We start from the raw sequence: 23,325 nt of genomic DNA, 5'->3' as shown, positions 1-23,325 counted from the left end.
ATGGGTAATTGCCGTTTGTCTTTATCATCCATGGAAGGCACATCAAGTAGCCAATCCAAGCTAGAATTCATTAGAACAACTCCTTAAACTTGATTCATCTTAGGTGAGAATACCTTTCAACCTTATGAATCCTTTATGTGAAAAAATCCTTTCACAATCATATTTGTGTGAAATCTTTTCACAATAACAACAACAACAACATTGATGCTTTACTCTCAAAGTAACCTTAAATCATTTTCATCAATTTCATAATGAAACATGCATATCTTCATAAATTCATCTTTCATAGTTCTCAAATCATTCAAGAGTATTTCAAGATATTGGATGGAAACTTGAGGTTTAAAAAGCTTAAAGTTGAAATTGGTCAACATTCAATAGACAACCTCAGATCAGTGTGTCAATGATTCTAACATGTCCAGAAACACGTGAGGTTTGTTTGTATTATAAGGTTCTGAATGATTTTCGTGGGTTGATTTTGGGTGTAATGATCTTTAGAACTATTGTGTGTTGCTGAATCTAGTGCAACTGCACCTACGAGCTTTGGTCTACACTTGCGATTGAGGGTTGCATGCGTGCATCCATAAAGTTGCTCTGATGGGAAAGGAGCGGTCCACTTTTATGAGGCCTTTTCCGTAGCCTAAAGCTCGCACTAGTTAGGATTTTGTGTTGTTGCAGCAACGAGGGAAATCCTATTATGGTGAAGTCTAATCATTTAAATGACTTCAACCGCTGTGGAACATTTTCTATCCAGCGAGTTAACATCCGTGACAGATTTTCAGATTTTGCAAAATCGTTGTGTTGAAATAGTGTTCACTCGTAAGTTTGATTTATTATTTAACTCACGATTTAGGGAGCATACGAGAACAATTTGAGACAAAATCAAGGGGAATTGCTAAATTTCTTTGTGGGAAAAGATTCTAACCCTTATTTTGCATTTTTCTTGCTAAATTATTGTTAAATTAATGATTTAATGGTGCTTGAGAATCTGAGAATTTGGTATTTTAGGCCCAAGTATTAGAGACTGAAATTCTTTGATTTGGGGCATATTAATGCCCCAATTTAGTTGATTTTCCATGTGTGAGTTCCCCAAGCTATAGGCAAAATGATTTTGAACACAAAGGCTCGGGTTTGACTTTTGACCCAATTTTGAGAAAAGTTTTTCACATAGAAATATGGGTGTTTACATACTTTATTACAAACCTCTAATGCAGTTTCAAAGGCTTTAATGGAGAACAAATCCATAATTTGACGGGTTTGGACTTTGATTAAGACAAGTTGAGACTTTGTTTAACTCTTTGTGAAGTATTACTGCATTTTTTTTCTGAGTTGATGAACTTTGTGACTATATAATATTGATTTCTAGTATTAGCATTAGTTAGATTCTATTGTTGCTCACGTAATATAGCTCAAATAATTTATTGTTGACGTCTTGCTTATGAAATACGTATTTGAGTACTTAAACTATTTTTCACTTAATGTTGATTACTTTGAGCTTATTTATGATTGTATTTGTTGAGGATTGAATCTGGTGTGGGTGTTGCATCTCATATATATTGACATTAAAGAGGAGAAAAGGTAAATCTCGATTGAGAGTCGTCCGTGATATTTCTTGATATAGGATTATTTGGTACAAGATGCTTCACCTAGGACATTTCATAGTATTGGAATGTTCATTACATGTTAGGTATGAGGACCTCGCGAGTCCTCCCAGTGGTCCCGACAATCTGGTATAAGAAGAAGGTATTTATAGATTTCTGGCTATGTAGGATTCATTACATCATTCTCATTTTAAATATATGGTCCATTGGCATGATATAATAAATGATTCAGTGGCTACAAATGTGGTTTGTTAGCCTCCCTTGGTCTTGATTTTGATTCTAATATTGTCCTAAATTGATAAAATATTGTCTTTAGTTTCTAGTAAGGGTCATTACATAAATGTTTGTTATATATATGTTGTTAAGTATTCAATAGGGTAGTATATGACCAACCTTCGTCATCATTTCATGTTAGGCCAGTCGATGATGTTGTTGAGTATACATATTTTCATATTTACCTTTGCAATTTTTTTCACCTTGTTGTATAGGTGATGAGTCCGGTATGAGTGGCAAGTCATTCTTCAAGTCTTTTTCATTTTTTTTCTTCTGTATTTATCAAACAATATAAAAATGATATGTTTTACTCTATTTTCTTTGACGTCCTTTCCGCACACATTTAAAAGACAAAAGGTTTATAAGATTTAAGCCCATTTGGTCAAGTAATTAATAACGGTCAAATCAATAAATTCGATTCCAAAAAAAATACGAATACAAGTTATTAACTTCCCAAATGCAGTTCTAAATATGGTAGGCCATCTCTTTATATATCATAATGGTCTGAAAAATACTTCAGTTTTGGTCGAAATTACTGTTACGATACCAAACTTTGGAAATGACCTTTTACCCTCCTGTACTATTTAATAGTGTATTTTAAAGGTATATATGTGCATATGTGGACATCATAAATATTGCATCATTTTAAATAGTAATGTGTCCACGTGGGCACATATATACCTTTAAAGTACACTATTAAATAGTGCAGGGAGTAAAAAGTCCTTCATAAAGTTTGGTATCGTAACAGCAATTTCGGCCAAAGTTGGAGTATTTTTCAGACTCTTTTCCCTGTATCATATTGTCTATAAATCTGATTAAAAAAAATTAGTAATGCAATTTATTAAGTTTTCAAATGAACAAGAAATACAATTTATTAATTTTCTAAATATAATGAACTAGGAATACAATTTATTAATTTCACAAATATAATAAACTAGGAATATAATTTACTAAATTTTCAAGTATAATGAACTAGGAATACAATTTATTAATATTCCAAATGAAATAGAAAATATGGTAGGCTATCTCTATCAATATATTTTATATTGTCAATGAATCTGATTTCAATACAAATAAGGAATACAACTTATTAAGATCCCAAATAAAGATATGGTAGGCTATCATTATATACACTTCATTTTCACTCAAACTTCTTATACATTTTTTTTGCTACTTATGTTCCTTTCAAAAACTCAAGGAAATTCCAACATTATTTTTGTTTAATTCGATCTGTATTAGTGTTACTGAAAAATTAGCAATTCTCATTTTCATTCTTTTATTGTTGATATTTATTACATGAGTGGTCGTAATTCAGCAGATATATATAGTTTCTTAAAAATCGGTGTAGAGGTAAATCTCTAGACTAATCTGCACAAAATTGGAGAAATCCTCCGTCAAGTGATCCGGATCATCAAGATGCTTACGTGGAGGAGACTGCGAAGAATGTTGCATTGAGGTATTTTAACACAAGAATTCATCATGTTAATGTGCCAATAGACGAAGTAGATAATCCAATAAAAACTAAAGGGATTTGTGTCATATGTCATGACAGATTTGAGCATGAAGAGAACATCGGTACACTTGGGTGCGGCCATGAATATCATGCGGGATGCATCAAACAATGGCTGCTTATAAAAAAAGATTGCCCCACATGCAGATCTTCAGTTTTGCCCTTCACATCAACAAAGACTATACAAATGCATAACATCTAGAGATTTGTTTTATTTTGATATTGTGCTAGTCGAAAGTTTATTTTCCCTATGTTTACAAGAACAATAGTTGTGTGTGTACGTACTCCCTCTCCCTGTGTCCCTAATTATTTGTCCACTTTTGAATCGACACACCTATTAAATAAACAATGATTGACAGAGTGAGTTTACCATTTTACCCCTATTAATTATAAAGTGGATGAATTAAAACATTAAGATTTTCAAAAAGATCTACCTTTTTCAAAGTAATTAATTGAGGGTATAATAGATTAAAAAAATTGTCCTTTTTTGATTTGTCAAAATGGACAAGTAATTAGAGACAACTAAAAAGGGAAAAGTGGACAAGTAATTAGGGACGGAGAGAGTATATTATAAAGTTCATATCATCAAACTTAGTAATTAAGACAAATGGTTTGTAGTTGTGGATATCTAGCATTATTTGTTACATACAAGAACAATTTATTTCCTGCCCTAATTATTGTTAAGAGACAACAAATTAAAATATCATTGTAGACACTCTAGCATAAACACATATTAGACAAAACATAAATGGTAGTAATATTGTTTGTTTTTCCCACAACTGTAGACCGTAGTAATTACATTGATTCTTGAATTTATTCTAATGTTGTTACTTAGCTTCACACACCAGTTTAACGCAAACAAATCCAAACACAAAGAATACACGTGTTAAAATATGCAACTTTATTCCAATCAATCTAATAAAAGAAACAATAATCGGAGTGATAAAAAGAAATTGATCGGTACACGAGAGACTAGAGTTTTACTAATAGATCTTCTGTGAAATAAGAATCTTGGCACCATTTTTATTTTTATAATATTTGATATTAGAAATGTTGAAAAATTATATGCACAGCGGAAGCATACTAGAATCTTACGGCTTACATGAATAATAGATAACCAATATTGTTTATGTTAGAACACATAATCATGTTAGAACACATAAACTTGCTGAAATGTAATTCGATAAATACCTCTTGAAGCGTGAGCAAATACCTCCAAGCGAATCTCTAAGATAGACAGACCTTCAAGCGAATCCACAAGATAGACCAACTATGGTCTTCTATAGTGATCCCAAGTTCACATCTGAACTCTCTCAATACTTGGGTGGACAAGTATCAAATAGAAAACTAATCCATCTTTTTCTGGGCTAGGAGAATCTCTATTTATAGAGATTTCTTCCCCAATCCAAAAAGGAGAAGAAAATCCAATTTTCTTGAAAAACAAGAAAACACACGCCTACTTCTTTTCCCCCTAAGAAATAAAATTCCGAGTTCTAGTTAAATATGAGCACTGGAGGGACCATAGAATTAATTACTGAGGTATCCTATTATGGAAATAATTTCAAATAATTAATTTGAATTATGCTTACAATAATAAATTACAAATCATTCCACTAGAAATTCGTAATTGCACTCCTCTATTTATATTTCGTAATTGCACATTAAACACTTATGTAATTCCCCATGTTAAGATTTCAGTTACTAATCAATAAATTAAATTATTGACGAATTTAACTTAGTGATTAATTTCCTTTAGAGCACTACTTAACTTATTTCATGTGTCGAATTCATAAATTCACTTGCAAGGTTTGACACGATGAAAACTTATAAGTTTCTCAAAAAGGCATATCAATCAATCTCTATAACGAGACATGGATTCCATCAACTAACTTATTATTTCACCAATATATATTATTATCATCCAACTTACCAGGCATATTGACCCATCTCAGAATCTCACCTTTTAATAAATCAAAATGATAATTAATATATACAGATCATAATAGTTATATCAAGACTAAGAATATAAGTACATTTAATAGTTTAGAGAATATGTTTTTTCAGTCAGTCTAAAACAACTATCTCTACTCGGTCCCATTCAATACATACAAAATGCACTAGCACAGGAAGTTGGAACTATACCGTTCCCATAATCAAGATAAATTACATATAATCTTGTGCTACAATCGTACCGATGGCATGTCCAATTTCCATCCTAGATTGTGAACAAAATACTTTATACTTATAAGAACCGATGATTTAATCCTCTGTGTATAAGCTAAAACTCTACACACTAAATCATCTACTATATAAGTAAACAGACACCATAAACGAATATATGATCTATTAAAATTGAGCAAATATTTATTCTATAATAAATATTATTTCTTAACACATGGTTAATAGTATATATCCCAACAAGAAAAATTCAACAGTTAGTTAATTAAGAGGAGAATAATTAAGGTTAAAATTAAAAACATAATAGCTAGCTACACCAATAATATCTTAATTTGTCCATGTAATCATGTCTACCAAAAATTACTTTTGTACTAGTAGTCGTTAAGAGTACATTAGGGATATTTATTGTTAACTAATTTAACTACCTAAGTATATGTGCTATATTAGTTTATTGGGCCACAATTTGCATTGGGCCTTATAGTGTCATTCTATCCAACAGTTATCTACACACTTCAATTTTGAATCAGAGAATAGTCTACCCTATTTGGCCCAAATCGAAGAATCAAACTAAAACCAATTAAATTAAACAAAACATGTAAAACGACTCGCATGATCATTTTATTTTTGAACATATTTCCCCAGTTTGATGTACCTGTAGTTTTATTAACTTGTTTATAATTTGAAAGAGTCTGGCATGATTTTAGAAGAGTACATATGTGTTAAAGAGAAAACAATTCAATCTTTATTTTTTTAAGTATTTTTTTCTATTTTAACCCTCCCTACAGCTTCTTCATACTATTTGTGACAAGCGGGAAGGGGTGACATAATTCTCAATGTGATCGAATGAATATTGATTGTGATTTTTGACTTTGAAGGTTTGAAGTTTGATCAATGTCCAAATTCTTAGTTAATGATCTCAAATTAGAATTGTGTCAGTTGTTTAGGTCCTAAAGGTGATATTTGGCTTGGTGGCTGGTTGGTATGGATATCGAGGTGTTTGGGAGTGATTTGAGTCCTTGGTTGTACTTTTGAGTTTTAAGAAAGCTAAGGTAGTGCCAAATGTTGATCAAGATGACCTCGTATCAATGATTTCATGAACCTAATTGATCCAAAATGTGTTTCATATTTTTTTTGTATATTGGTTTGTGTTCAAAAGTTTCTGATTGAGTTTAGGACACTCAAGTTATATTCTAGTAGAATTTAAGTTAATAGTTGACTACAATCAAATAGTTGACTGAACAAGTTTGGATTTATGTTTGAAATGTTCCAACATCTCTGTATGATGATTTTGGACTTGTCCGTAAATTTAAATTAAATTTTGATGAGTTTCGAATGTATTTTGAATATTTTGAGTGATTTGGCCTTGTTTAAGCATAAAAATGTGTCGATTCGAAGGTCTGTTTTTAGTTTTAGAGATCAAAATTATATTCCAAGACTTAAGAAATTTCATCCATGAATTATAGGTTTGACTCTAAACTTTGGATGATTTTGAAAAGTCCATATCAGATTTTTATCATGAAACATAAAATTATTCTTGAGCAAGAATATTTGACAAGGGAAATGAGTACGATATTGAATTTTTATTGAACAAGTAGATTTGTATCATTATCTAGGTGTAACACCTACTATTCAAATAGGTGAAAAATTGCAAGTTTCTTGGAATTCTTCTGCTAGTACCGACAGAGCCACCAATGACTCGTGGTCTGACACACAGTCCGTAGGTAGGTCCGTGGTTGGACAATACAAGTTTTTCAAAAATGTCCAGTCTCAGTACTTTGTGACGGTTCACCATGACGATCCGTCATGCAGTGTACAAGCCGTAGGTAGGCCTCGTAGGTGAGTCCCACACTTAGTGAGATTTTAAGATAAAAATTTGGGACCCACAGCTGGATGTACGGTTCCTAAGTGGACCCACACACCGTACATAGGGTCCTGTCGTTGGGGGTCCAAAGTTGGTGGTCTCTGAACCCATCGACGGTCAACTAGGATGGTCTGTGGTAGGACCTATGGACCGTAGGTTGGGCCGTTAGTGAGAGTCGGCCGTTATTTTAAGAGGGGCTTTTGCACTTTTCCCAAAATATTCAAATCCAATACTATGTCATTTTACCCTTTACGCGAATCCCTATACAATGATTTTTACCCCCCAAAATCACACGATTCAATTCATTCTCCTAAATTCCCCAAAATTGAACAAGTCATCCTCTCAAATATTTCTCTCTCTAAGGAAGAAGAAGAAAACTAGAGTTTCAAGATCAAGTCTCCTAATCCTCCATTGATTTCAAACTTTTGGCATTGAGGTATGATAGTCTTCACCTATGGAGATCTTTCCTCCATAGGGTTATTAAATTCTCTAATTTACAAGTTGGAAATCTTCAATTGAAATTAGGATTTTTTTTCATGTCATGGATTCCTTTCAATGTTGATCTAATTGATTGTTTTATGAACTATTATGCATGAATTGAGATAATTCTATATTTTTAAGATGAATCCCCATGAACCCATGCTTAACCTATGTTTTCTAGACTATGATGATTAAAAGTGGGTATTGAACTATGAAAGATGAATTTATGAAGATATGCATGTTCTTATGAAATTGATGAAATATGATATAAGTTGCTTGGAGAGTAAAGCATAAATGTTGTTGTCGATTGTTGTGAAAGGATTTTCTCATGTATTACTCAATACATGAATATGAAAGGATTTTCTCACATAAAAGATTAATAAGGTTGAAAGTTCTTCTCACCTAAAAAGGACCAAAGTTGTGGAGCTATTCTAATGATGAGACAAGCGGTGATTACCCATGTCCTCTAACGAAAAGACAAGAGGCAATTACCCATGTCCCTTGAAGATAAAATGAATATGATTGATGACTAATCCGTGGGAATTATGATTAGGACCGAGTGGACAAGTGGCGATTACCCGTGTCCCATAAATTATGTGCCACCATAGGTTGTATTAGATAGACATTAGCTATAGTGGATCCACTTAAGCTAGAAGTTATGGTTCTTAGCTTGGCAAGTACAGACACCTCCTTTTGGTGTGGGGGTAGCCACCGGATTCCATGTTATAGCTCACATGGTCTATGTCGATTAAGGCAAATTTTGCACAACAATAATAATGAACTAAGGTTACTTTTAGAAGTATCTCACATGTGTTCAAAGATGATTTTAATTTCATTGACCATGATCATGATTATGTTTTTGACCTCTTATCTCATGTTTTAACTTGGTCTTGACATATCACAAAAATGTCCTTTTAACATGATTTTATAACTCTATGCATTGCTATCATACTTGGTACATTATTGTAATAACGCATACTCTTGCCTACATTCTGCTAAAAATGTAGGGTCCGACGCTCCAATTCCGCATGCCCGTGGCTAGTGATCACTTTGGTAGTCTTGAGTAGTGGTGAGTCCTCATGTTCTGAGGATCGAACCTTTTATCGTTTTTCGCCTTTAATTTTCAGATATTGTATGTGATGCATGAGTTACGTCCCAATCACTCTTGATGTAATAGTTGGCTTTGAGACTATGTAGACTTCCGGTTCCCTTTTTTTGACAAACTCTTTATGATATAAACTGTCTTTTTAAACTCTTTAATTTATTATATTGTTTAAGCATGCTAAGTGGCTTGTGTTGGGCCTCTCGAAGTCCTATACGCCATGTCACGTCTAGGATATACTTTGGGTTGTGACACTAGTACTCCAAGGAAAATGAATGGTCCATATCCAGGTTGTATGAGGGAATCAGATCGATGGATTTTACTTTTAAAAAAATAGAGCTGGTGCAAAGAAGAATCAGGTCTGGTGAAGACCTTTAGTGTTGAAAAAATTGAGTTCTTCTCGTATAAATAATGGATACAAATTCTACAATTATTTTATTAATTTTTCGAGAATACCCATTAGGGGTGCGCACTATTGTGGTTAAATCGAAAAACTAAACCAAAGCAAACTGAATTTTAATTTGGATTGATTTTTTGGTTTGATTTTGGATTAATAATTTACTTTTTTGGTTTGCTTTCGTATTTAAAAATATAAAAATAAAAAAACTGAATTATATATAAAGAGTGTGTGTGTGTGTTATTGTCTTTCATTATGACTTAATTTATATTTTATGTTTGGATATCTATAATTGATATACTCTTAAGTATTGTGTTTTACTTGTGATTTATATTAGAAGGTATATTTAAGAAATTCAATATTAGAAGGTAAATTATATTTTCAAATTGCAAATATAATTCTGATTATGTTTCTAATTATTCCATTACAGAATAACCAAATCGAGAAAAATCAAACCAAAAAGAGAGAAACCAAACCGAACCAAATTTATTTTGGTTCATATTGGATTATACTTCTTCAAAACCAAAAACCAAAAAACTCAAACCGAATAGTACAAAACCAAACCAAAAAAATGAATGCACACCCCTAATACTCATTATGTTTGATTTTGCTTCACAAAGCTAATATTTGAAACCACAGACATAAGAAATTGTAAATGGTTGGCTTAAAGATCGATTATTGATTGGGTAATGTTAACTTTTGGAACTTAATGCCCTAATATTATGGGTATACCGATTTTGACACGAATTTACTAATTTTGTCAATTATTTTAACTACGTATGAGCATGAAAATTGGAAATCCTACTTTGATGATTTTAAGGTCGATTTGAACTTTATTTTTGATAAAATTTTAGATTTCAATTTCTCACCTTATCAATAGGATGATTTTAAAAGAAATTTTACGTTTTCACTTGGGGTATCAGGACTTTTGTGTACATTTTTTGTGTTCAAATAGGAGGTTTCTATGATAAACCCAAAGCTATTCGTGAAGTCTTAGCCCAACTAATCTGTCTTAAGTAGTTCATATGCTCAAGAACTCATTTTATGGGGTTTCTAGATTTCTCAATACCGAAATTAAAGCCTAGATTAACAGTGTTATGCTTAACATAAAAAATGGAAATTACTCATAATTACCCTCCCTTTACATTTTACCCCGATAATAAATAACCTAGGGTTCAACTCACAAAGTTCCACGAAGAACTCACCCATCAATTCTGTGAAGAAAATGAATTATGAAGGGAAAAATGGATTGAAATGACGAACCTCAAGAGAGAAAAACCCTATGTCTTGAAAGAGTCGCCCTTGGGATTCTCTGGTCAAATAATATATGTTATGACCAATACTGAACAAAAAAATTACTTAAAACATGAACTAAATAATCAAGACCTTTACTATAGCGAAGGTCACTATATCGATGATCTCTTAGCAAAGCTTGACAACTTCAATGCCTTCGCTATATTGAAGCTCGGAAGATTTTTGACCACTCGCTCATATTTTGACTTCTTGCCAATTCTCATCCCCTAGGGACCTATGCAAGGGCACTATGATAAAAAAAAATAGTGTACAATGACAGGGAAGGTCGGTACATCAGATAGATATTCAACACACGTTAATCCTCGCACATCAAAGGGGGAATATGAATGAAAGGACAGAAGGAAGGGATATAAAGAAATATACTAAGACTCCGTGAACAACAAAGGATATTTGCTATGCATGTATGATACAGTCCCCCAAGTGGCTCCTTTGGAGTATAGTTCTTCCAATGGACCTTGATAGAAAAAATAACTCTAGATCTAAACTCACAAACTTCCCTATTTAAAATAGCCACACACTACTTTTATAAGACAAGATCTCATTAAATATCACAGAATCCCACCAAATGAAATCATTGTCATCACCGTGAAAAATTATTTAGAATAGACACACGAAACACTGGATGATAGCCTAACAAACTTGGAGGTAAGGCCAACTCATAGGCTACCTCCCCTACACATCTAAGAATCAAAAGGACTAATAGACCACAGACTCAACTTACCTCTCTTTTCAAACCTCATCACATCCTTCATGGGTGAAACTTTGAGCAAAATATTTTCCCCTAGAATGAAATTTATATTTCTAACTGTGACGTCCCAACTTAAGATTAGAAGTCCCACATCGGAAAAATACACGAGAGATGTTGGGTATATAAGTAAGCATGCCTTACTAACTAATGACGCATTTTAAAGCCATGTGGGCCTAGGCCCAGAGCAGATAATATCACCAGAGGGCTGGGCCAGTACAAATGGTATCAAAGCCACTCATGTGTCAGCCTTGTTGATGTGGGCCAAAGTTCAACTGAGTTTAGGCAAATCCCGATAAGGTGGGGCAAAACCTCAGTGCTGAGTCTAGGAAAATCCCATTTGGTGGGGCAAACCTCAGTGAGGACGTTGAGTCTATGAAGGGGGTGTATGTGACACCTCAACTTAAATTTAGAAGTCCCACATAGGCAAAACACAAGAGAGATGTTGGGTATATAATTAAGCAGACCTTACTAACTAGTGACACGTTTTAAAGTCGTGCAGGCCTTGATCTAGAGCGGAAAATATCACTAGAGAGTTAGGCCATTATACGAACCTTATGATGTGTATATTCCTTCTATCTATTCTAATCTGCCAAAATCTTTTTATAGGTTATCTCCACCTTCTCCAAAGACTCCCTTATAAGTTTAGTACCCAACAACCTTACCTCAAATGCATCAAACCAACCAATGGGAGATCTACACTTTCTTAAATACAACGTCTTAAATTAAGCCATATTAATATTTGAGTGATAATTATTATTATATGAAAACTCAGCCAATGGCAAAAACTGGTCCCAATGACCACTAAAGTCGATCACACACACATAAAGTATGTATTCCAATACCTGAATAATCATATGAAATTGCCAATCAGTCTGAGGGGAGAATTTTATACTCAAATGCATTGTGGACAACTCAGCTTGCAAGGTTCTCCAAAAGTTATATTAAACTGCCTTCCTCTATAAGAAATGATGGACACCAAAACTCCATACAATTTAACAACCTCATGAAGATATATCTTGGTAAACTTCTCTGCATTATAAGTCACTTGAACTGGTATGGAATGTGAAGAATTAGTCATCCTATCTAAAATCACCAAAATCAAATCGAACTTACTCATGGTCCTTGGAAGACCAACTAAGAAATTTATAGCAGTTATCTCCCACTTCCACTTAGGAATAGTTGGCAATTTGGACACTGAGAAATAAATTCCACAGTATCACGATTCATTCCACCCTACCTGTAATGCTGCCTCAAGTTATGATACATCTTGGTGGCTTCAGGATGTACAAAATATCTAAAATTGTGAGCCTCTATCAGATAAGTTTTGAGTCACGGGGTGCACTCACACACCCTTTGATCCTCAGAAAACCCTCATCATATATCATTTCTTATTTCGCTTCCCCTTGCAATACCTTGTCACGAATCTTGCACAACTTAGCATCTTCAAAATATTTGGCCTTAATGTAATTGAAAAACTAAGATCTTGCCTCTACATGAGCCAATAGTCTACCAAAATTCAATAACTCAAGTCTCATAAGACTGTTAGCCAGAGTCTAAACCTCTCTAGCATAATAACATCTCAAAATCTCCAACCAAGTTAAACTACCTATGCTCTCAGACTTTCTGCTCAATGCATCAACTACCACCTTAACATTACTTGAATGAAACAAGATAGTTACGTCATAATCATTGTGAAACTCCATACATCTTCATTGTATCATATTCAAATCCTTCTGAGTAAACACATGTTGAAGGATGTGATGATCATTGTATACCTCACAATGGACACCATAATGATAATGTGTCTAGATTTTTGGAGAAAATATCATAACTGCCAACTTCAAATCATGAGGTGGAATAGTTTTTCTCATGAAACTTCAACTATCTAGAAACATATGAAATAACTAGCTTATCCTACATCATAACAAAACCCAAATTAGAACATAAAGCATCACATTAAACTACAAAATCTTTACCTTTCATGGGAAAAACTAGAATAGCTGTTGTGGTTAGCAAATTCTTGAGCATTTGGAATCTCTCCTAACATTTATTAGACCATTCGAAAGAAACCTCCTTATAGGTTAAACTGGTCAACTTCACAAACCGATGGTAATAACCAGCTAACCCCACAAAAGTGTGAATCTCTTAGACTGAAGTAGTCCTAGCCAATTCTTAACTACTTTGATATTATGTAGATCAACCATCACTCATACTTTAGAAATCATATTCCCTAGGAAGTACACTATAGAGAACAAAAATTCACACCTACAAAATTTAGCAAACAACTGCTTCATTTTTAGCAACCCCAAAACAATCCTAAGGTAATCCTCTTGCTTCTCCTTAATCCTAGAAAATATCAAGATGTCGTCCATGAATACAATAACGAACAAATTTAAATAGGTTTTGAAAACACTATTCATCAAGCTCATAAAAGTGCTAGGAACATTATTAGGTTTGAAAGATATAACCAAAAATGCACAATGTGCATGTCTTGTCCAAAAGGCTATATCACAAATATTTTTAGCCTGAATCTTAAGCTGATGATACCTGGGCCTCAAGTCAATCTTTGAGAAGATTGACCCACCTTGTAATTAATCAAAGAAGTCATATATGCAAAAAAGGGGATACTTATTCCAAATAGTGACCTTGTTATACACACATACTTTTATTTTTCTATCATGCCCTGAGCCTAAGCCCTAGATGTGGTCGGCACTTGAGAACCATTTCTAATTTCCAAGTTAACCCTTGGCTTGGCTGACTATTTAGCGGAGGACTTACTCAAGCATAAATAAGCTTTAAAAGATAGAATTTAGAACATCCAACTCAAGTAAATACTGAACTCAAACTATCTGAAAATACTTAAGTGCAATAATAATAATAATAATACTTTGTAAAACAATCTCAAAATGTCTTAAACAAAAGGGAAATATTAAGAGACTCATCAACTCCAACTATCTATGAAGCCTTTAATACTAGGATAGAAGTCGAGACAATACCCCGACAACTCAACAATAACATGAAAGAAAATTGTGAAATCCTTCGGAAAGCAATGAGGCTCACAATAGTTGTCTGAAACACAAAGTGATCTTAATGAAATGCCTGTTGATGATCCTGAGCACCGATATCTGCATCATAAAAGATGCAGGTCGAATGACATCAATAAATTTGAATGTACGAGTATGTAATATAGCTGAGGTGAAATAACTGAAAGAAAAGACTGCAATAGGTATAACATTAACTGAACTTAATGTAAAAAATTAATGGAATGAAACCATTTAACTTTACAAAATAGTTTCTCATCATTTGAACATTAACATAAGAAGTGATATATAAAAATACACTTTAAACTCTATAGGGAGATTCTCTAACCGACAACCATAACTATGAGCTAAGTGATGATACAACCTCTTGTCCACGCTGCTAGAACTATACTATATCAGGCCGGGATATAGAACACCTCAACTAAGTGGATCCACTAAGCTCTGCTTGAAGGCGCTAAGGATTCATCTAAAAAGTATGATCTGTACCCAAGTTGGCAAGACATGGTTTATAGGGGATGTGAGTTGTCTAAACTCTCCCCCATATCGCTGCTCAATACTACTCCCAATAATATTTACTTTTTCTCAATTTATGAAAACATTACTCTTTCTATAGTTTGAGATAATTGCTCAAACTATCATCTTACAAGAGGTAACTGCTTTGTATTAACTCTGAACTCATTACTCATTTAGAAATTAATGTTTATGTTTTCTCAATGTAAAGATGATAAATTTGCGAATCAATAGTTCCCTTAAGATTGACTCAAAATTCCTCTTTAAACTTTCCTCAAAAACTCCTCTTTACTGTTAAGGTTTTGCGCTGATTTTCTTGCCTTATTTAAAGTTTATGTTTTCCTAAAAGAAAAGACAAAACATTATAAATATTCTTACTTTTTCTGAAAGGAAACCATTATTTTCTTCCATAATTGGTTTATTATTTCCTTAGAGGAAAAGTTTGGAGATCTATAAATTGAAGATCTATATTCTCATAGCATAACATAATAATATCCACAATGTAGTCATTTAGAGACTTTTGTTTATGGAGAGATTTTCTCTCTACAATTTTAATGTTTTTTTATTAGTTGTTAATAAGTAGGCCAGTTGGCCAAATTCCATATAATAATATTTTGATTTTTAGTATACGTTTTTGTCATCTGATTTATCAATGTTATGATTTACAATTGTATACTTCCGCATGACGCCCTAATCACTTTTATAACCAACAAGTGGTATGAGAGCACATGGTTCAATGATCCAATGGTTGAACAAGATTGAAGAAAAGTTCAAATGGTTTCAATTCAATTTGCAATTAACGCGATTGTAACACACCAGAAATATTTTAAGCTAAGACTCGAACTATCCTTCGTTGTGAGTAGGATTTTACCAAAGAATTTAAGATTTCTTGAGTTTTAAGGTCACTAGATGTAGCACCTTCAATTCCAAGAATAACCAAAGAGGGTTCTTTCAAGTCATTCCCAAGTTTTTCTATGTTTTGAGTCAACTTCAAACGACCATAACTCTTATTACATGATGAGTTAGGTGAGCCATGAGATATCAAATGAAAGGTCTTTGAATTTTTTTTCAACACCACTGAGTTTGCTAATTTTCGAGTTTGGATGAGTGAGTTATGGCCTTTTGAAGTCATGCTATCCAAATAAGGAAAGTTACCCAAAAATAGGAAGGGGTATTTTGGTCTTTTCCTTACCCAATCAGATTTAATTCATTTTTAGTAAGGTTTTAGGGGTCTAATCTGATTTGTTTTAGTTTTATAATCCGAATATATGCCTAGGTTTTTAGTTGAGAGTTCAAGAAGAGAAAAAAAGGAGAAAAGAGGAAAGGATTAAAGTGTTTGTCGAGATTCTTGCATTTTGTTGCAGATTTTCACCATGGCTTTAATCCCTAAGTTCTATGTAAGTTTCCATAGTGTTGGGTTCATTCATCCACACGCCAAACATGATTTTCATATTCGAATTTGTCCATAAAGATTGAAAGATTTATATTCTTGTTAAGTGTTCTTGAAGTTCATTCTAAATCTTGTTTTGTTGGGGTTTTGATGACTTCTTGAGATGAAATTTAGTGATTTGAGTGTTGTTTTGAGTATATTAGAGTGTACTTATGTTATGTAATCGAATCCAACTAATTGAGGAAGAAAGTCGTTGAAGTTTTTTGGGTTGGGACCTGGGGCCCCACGCTAGCCAAAGTGCCCCAACCACTTCTCTGCAGGTAGAGGTTTGGCACCACGTGCCACTAAGTGCGCCAGGGTCACCTGCCCCCACCCATTCTCCGTCGTTTCGCCCCGTTTAAGTCCTTTAAAAGGGTACCTTCAAGCCCTATCGATTCTAAACACTATAAACTACTTCTAAACACCTAGAAATAATTCCTAACACGATCATAACCTAGAATTCATAATTCAAATTCAAGGTAGAGTTAAGAGGTAGGTCTTAAGAGTTCTTTCGAATGTTTTGAGAAAGTTCCTTTGAGTCTTTTTGAGGAGTCTTCTACAATTTCTAATAACTTGTTTCAAGACTTGAGCAAGTGAGTATGAAAGTGAGGAAATGTATTCACGAGTCTACTTTATCATAAGGATATCCTTCATGCTATGAACCATAACTCTTGAATTCATAATTCACATTCAAGAGAGAGTTAAGAGTAGAGTTCAAGAAAGCTTTTGAATTCAATTGTGAATCCTTTGTATATATGAGTTCCTTATTGATATTTTGACCCTTGAGTCGAGTCGTTCATGCCCATAACTTCCGTATGAACTCCATCAATTGAGTACATTTGAGAAGAGTAGTATCTTCAAGTTCTAAGCCTTGAGTATTGAGTTCCTAATACCTTTGAGATTATATTTCTAATCATGGGACTACTACATGTTACCCATGAAGCCCTTGAGTTGAGTTGTTCATTCCCATAATTCCGCATGAACCCTATGAGTCAAGTAGTCTAGAGATGAGTATTATTATTGAGTGTTGAGTTCTGAGTACTCAGGTTCTTTATTGCTATTAAGATCCTTGAGTTGAGTCGTTCATGTTCATAATTCCACATGAACCCTATGATTTGATTTACCAATTTTAAAAAGCTTTTTAAAGCCAACACTTGAGTTCTTAAACTGAGTTTCAACAAAGTAAAGATGAGTTTTGAGAAAAGAATTTTCTTAAACATGATTAGTATGACAATCGAGTATGCCATCAATATATGAGCTGTATGGTATCTGGATATACCATCAATGTTTATGCAGTATGACTTCCCGAGTCATCAATGATCATATTATAATATGATTTTTGAAATGTTTTTGAGAAAGAGGAGAGTTGAGTTCATTTTATTTATAATAATATATGGGAACTAAGTATTCCCAAGAGTAAATGTTTTCACATTTAAAAGAGGAGGCAACTGAGATTTCCAAAAGAGTTTTGAGCAGTTTCAGTAACATATCTTTTTAGAAAAAGATTTTGACTAATAACCTCAAACCACAGAAAGAGTTATGTTTTTAAGCATATGAGCTAAGTATATTTTGGGAGTAGTATTGAGCACCGATATGGGGATGAGTTCATAATAACTCCAGTCCCCATAAACCATGTTGTCAACGTGGGTAGAAAAGGTCATACTTTTTAGATGATTTCTTAATCCTTTTTAGCATAGACTAGTGGATCCACTTAGTTGAGAGGTCTTATACACTAACAAAGTATAGGACGGTTCTAGCAGCGTGGGAGAGACGTTGTATCATCACATAACTCATAGTGATGATTGTCGATTGGAAAAACTCCCACCGAGTTATATTATATTTTATTATGTACAAATTGAGTTGTTATTGTATTCTTCAATGCATTGAGGTGCTATCTACTGTTTTAAAAGCTTTCCATATATTGCATCTTTTATTGTTGCTTTATTCTTGAGTATCTTGAGTTGAATTGTGTTTCATCTAATCAAGTCTCTTATTGTTGAGTTGAGCCTTATTTCACTGAGTTGAATATCTTATTGTTGAGTTGAGCCTTATTTCACTGAGTTGAATATATTATTGTTGAGTTGAGCCTTATTTCACTGAGTTGAATATTTAACCTTGAGTTGAGCCCTATTTTCTCCGAGTTGAGTTTAACTATGTTTCTTTGAGTTGAGTTGAGAAGAGGTAAGTATGTTTCTATTCCACCAGTTCAAGTTTATATTATGCTTTAGAATTCCCCTTACATGCTCGTACATTCCATCAACTGATCCATTTGGCCTGTTGATGTTTGCGTAATCGAGACACAACTTCCGATGCAAGTGTCTACGATCGTACAGTAGTTTAGTAACCCAACCAAGGGTTGGAATCGTTCCCAAGGCAGTGATTTTGAGAATTAATAGAAAAATAAAATTTAATTCTAACTAGTCGTAGCTAAAGAAATTAACGATTAAAAACATTGTAAATTAAAGGGGGACACAAGAGTGTCAATTAACAATGGGGGGTTTTGTCACAAGTAAGTAAAAATAGCAAAACAAACAAGGATTTCTAAGTAATGAGAGGAGATCCTTGGGATGTGGCAGGAATACGGGTTAAGCTAGATTATTAGGTACATGCTTTCGATAGAAGATTTATAGAATAATTATGACTAGGCAAAGCTTTAAGGGGGATAAGCTACTGCTGTTTCAAATGCATTCCTCTCGGACACCCACTTGCCGCATGAGGACCAGCCTATGCCTTAACCCACTCACTCTCTAGAGCTGAGTGTGTGGGAATGAGACTAGGATTCACTCTCTCGAGATGAACCTCATGTCGACCCACTCCTATCGGCCATCAATTTAATAGTTTTAGTTTTACGACCTCTCTCTTGCAAGCCGAAAACGCATAAATAAACTTGTATTTGCAACTACAAATTCATTAAATTTATCCACAACTACTAAACGAAATCACAATTAAACTACGATTAAACTATCAACAAGCAAGATCCAACAATTATCTTAACCCATATTCGCTAAATAACACCCCAAGAATTGGGGTTTTTAGCCACACATGTATAAGAGATAGAAATTTATACCAAATTGAGCTCGTATTCAACTGGGTATGAAGATTTAAGTCTTGGTACATGCCAAAATTTAAGAATCCAAGAGACCCAAATCCAAATCTTGAAGATGGAACCCTTTGGATCTTCAAGTCTTCAAAACCCTCTCAAACTTAGAGCAAAAATATCAAAAAGTACTATTCTATATGAAAATTATAATAATTGTTCTACACTTAAAACTACACATCTAACTAGTATTTATATTTTTCATAGATTTGTGCTGCAGCGCATCACTCGACGTCGTTAGTCTGTATCGCCGATCAACTTAGTGATTCGCCCTTTGGAGTAGTTCATCACCGTCTTGCACCAGCCTTCAACATCATCGTGCTCTGGGTCATTGGGCGACATGGTACTGCTTCGTGGAAATTCTCGGCGATGCGATGACTGCTCCCTTTTTGCGCCGACTTGATCCTTTCCTTCAGGGCTCAGCACACTGGAACAAAAGGCGAAGTAAGACCCTTCGGCGACTTGCCAAGTGGACTTGGCGATCCTCAGTCCTTCATTTATTTGTTCTTTTTAGCCATTTCATTCCTTTCTGCGACGTAGTGTCCATGCTTTCCTTCACACTTCAAATACCTGAAACTTAAGGGTTTTCATCAGATATTGAGAAAAAATAAGCATTTGAGGACCCAATTTCTATTAAAATATAGCCCTAAATGAGTCAAATTTGTGGACTCATCACCTGCATCATTTCATTATGCAGATACAAGTACTCATGATCATCAACAGGCGCTTCGTTGATACCACATGCAGTTCGAATTAGCTATGGTGAGCATCCTTGCTTCCGGAGGGTTCCAATTGTACTTTCAGTTATATCAGTTGTTAGGATACCGTGGGTCTTGTCCCGACTTCCATCTTTGTCAGTTAGAGGCTTCATAGATAGACAGTAGAGTTCGAGAAGTCTGTTCCATTTATTTTGTTAAATGTTTTAAAGGCTTTAGTTGCCTATTATTGGCTAGTTAAATATTCTAGTTATATTCAGAGTAAATCATTTGAGTTAAAGCTTTGTATTTGAGTTTCATGAATTCTATTCAATTTTTAAGCTTTTGTATACTTGAGTTAGTCTTCTGCTTGTAGTCAGCCGATGAGGGTTTACTTGGAGACCAACAATGGTTTTCGAGTGTCGACCACGTCGAGGGAGTAGGCTCGGTTCGTGAAAACGATGATAATGAAGATTTTTCTGCTACTGCATGTGGAGAAAATTTTCAAATATGTTTTCAACAATATCCTGCTGCCCCATTCTGTAAACCAAAATCAATTTTCAACTCATGCTCACTTTAGAGCATGGACTCCAACTTTCAACCCTTACAAACTTTAATACTCAGGCTACACTTTTAACTCATGTATCTTTAATATTAACGCATGAGCTCCACCTTTAATTGATGCATCTTACTTTTAATGCATGTGCTCCACTTTCAACTCATGCATATTACTTTTAACGCAGGACCTCCACTTTCAACCCTGCTCATAATTTTTAACACAAGGCTCCAACTTTTAACCCATATTAATTTTTAAATCATGGTAAGCAACAATGATACATGATGATTTTGTGAAGACCAAGATAAAGAATATGAAGAAGGCGGATCATGTTTTGTCAAGTATATCCAGTCAAAAGGGGAGATTTATTAGTGTTTTGCCCTAATTTTGTTGCCTTATTTGAAGTTCATTTTTTCCTTAAAGAAAAGACAAAGTATTATCATAAATGTTTTTACTTTTTCTGAAAGGAAAACATTATTTTTTTTCATAATTGGTTTATTCTTTTCTTAGAGGAAAAGTTTGGACATCTATAAATTGAAGATCCATATTCTCAAAGCATAACACAATAGTATCCACAATGTAGTCGTTTAGAGATTTTTGTTTATGAGGAGATTTTCTCTCTACAATTTTATTGTTTTTATTAGTTTTTAATATGTAGGCCAGTTGGAAAAATTCCATATAATAGTATTTTAATTTTTAGTATACGTTTTTGTCATCTTATTTATCAATGTCATCATTTACAATTGTAAGCTTCCACATGACACCATAATCACTTTCAAACCCAACATTTACTTTCCCAGAAAATCAATTTAAGATAATTGTTCGATTAAAAAGATTCTCATCAATAACTAAATGAATACTCAAATAATATGGTTCATGCTGTATAATAGGCATGAATAATCAACTTAAGAATCTCAATGCATAATAAATATCAGTTGAGAATTCAACAACAAGCTCATCTCAAGAATTATCAAAACTAAATATGTAACCCTAGATTATTCTTTACTGATAGAAAGTAGATGTATGGTGTGAGGACGAACACATTCCATCACTATGATAGTGTTACATATTTGGGAAGAATAAAGTTCTTGGCGAAATTGACAAAATTCGAAGAACGATAGAAAATCCTAGCTTTTTCTGCTCTGGAATCCTTGATCTTAGTCTTTGAAGTGTTAAAGAACGTAAAATAATTTTTTAACAATGTTTAGACCCTTAATTAGGTGAAAAAGGGTCATGGTTTAGGCTTAGAAACGGTGAGAATATGTCACTCCCTGAGCCTACATCCTGGACGTGACTAACACTCGAGAACCATTATTTGCCCCAAGCGAACCCTTGGCCTGGCTCAACTCTTAGCAGAAGACTTATTCATCATAAGATAAACTCAAATATAAAGTTTTAACTCTAATGTCTCAAATACTTAACTTAGAACATTTAAAACTATTCAAACTGGCCACAAGAACTCAAGTCTAGAACATTAACAATAGAAAATGAAACAGACTTCTCTACTACTACTGTCTATCTACAAAGCCTCTAATACTATGAGGGATGTCGAGAAAAGACCCCCGATCAGCCTAGCAAAACTGAAAAAAATGGAAATAAATAAGGGATCCTCCGGAAGCAAGGATGCTCACCAAAGCTAACTCGAACTGCTATGGTATGACGAAGCGCCTGTTGGTAACCTTGATCTCCTGTATCTACATCATGAAATGATACATGCCAAATCGCATCAGTACATTGAATGTACGAGCATGTAAGGGGAAAACTGAACATAACATAAAAACTTGAACTTGGAAAGATGGAAACATACTCACCTCAACTCTACTCAACTCATGGATACTCAACTCAATGCAATATAAAAACAACAACAAAGATGCAGTTTATATAAAACTTTTAAAATAGTAGATAACAAGTTAATGTACTTAAAAATACAATAAATAACTAAGTTTGTATGTAAAGATACAAAATAACTCTATTTTGGAGATTCTCTAACCGACAACGATCACTATGAGCTATGTGATGATACAACGTCTTGCCTACGCTGCCAGAACTGTCATAGGGCCTGTTTGGATTGGCTTTTGGCTTATGACTTATGAGCCAAAAGCCATGAGCTAGGATTTCTAGCTTATGGCTTTGGGCTTATTTTTGTTATTTTGGCTTTAAAATAAGTGCTTATAAGCACTTTTTAACTTTACCCAAATACTTCAAAACTTCTTAAAAGCTATTTTGGCTTAAAAACACCTAAAATAAGCCAATCCAAATGGGCCCTTATACCTTGCCGGAGTATAAGACATCCTCAACTAAGTGGATCCACAAAGCTATGCTTAAAAAACAATAAGAAATCATCTAAAAAGTATGACCCTTTCTACCCACATTGGCTACATGGTTTATGAGGACTTTGAGTTATATGAACTCGTCCCCATTTCAGTGCTCAATACTATTCCCAAAAATATAACTCAGCTCATATGTTTAAAAACATTTCCTCATCCTCAAGATTTGAGATTATTACTCAAAAGGTTCTCTTAAAAGAGATTATACT

Source organism: Solanum stenotomum, chromosome 4 (genome assembly GCF_019186545.1).
Source record: "Solanum stenotomum isolate F172 chromosome 4, ASM1918654v1, whole genome shotgun sequence".
NCBI lineage: Eukaryota > Viridiplantae > Streptophyta > Magnoliopsida > Solanales > Solanaceae > Solanum > Solanum stenotomum.
Note: the sequence above shows the minus strand (reverse complement) of the source record.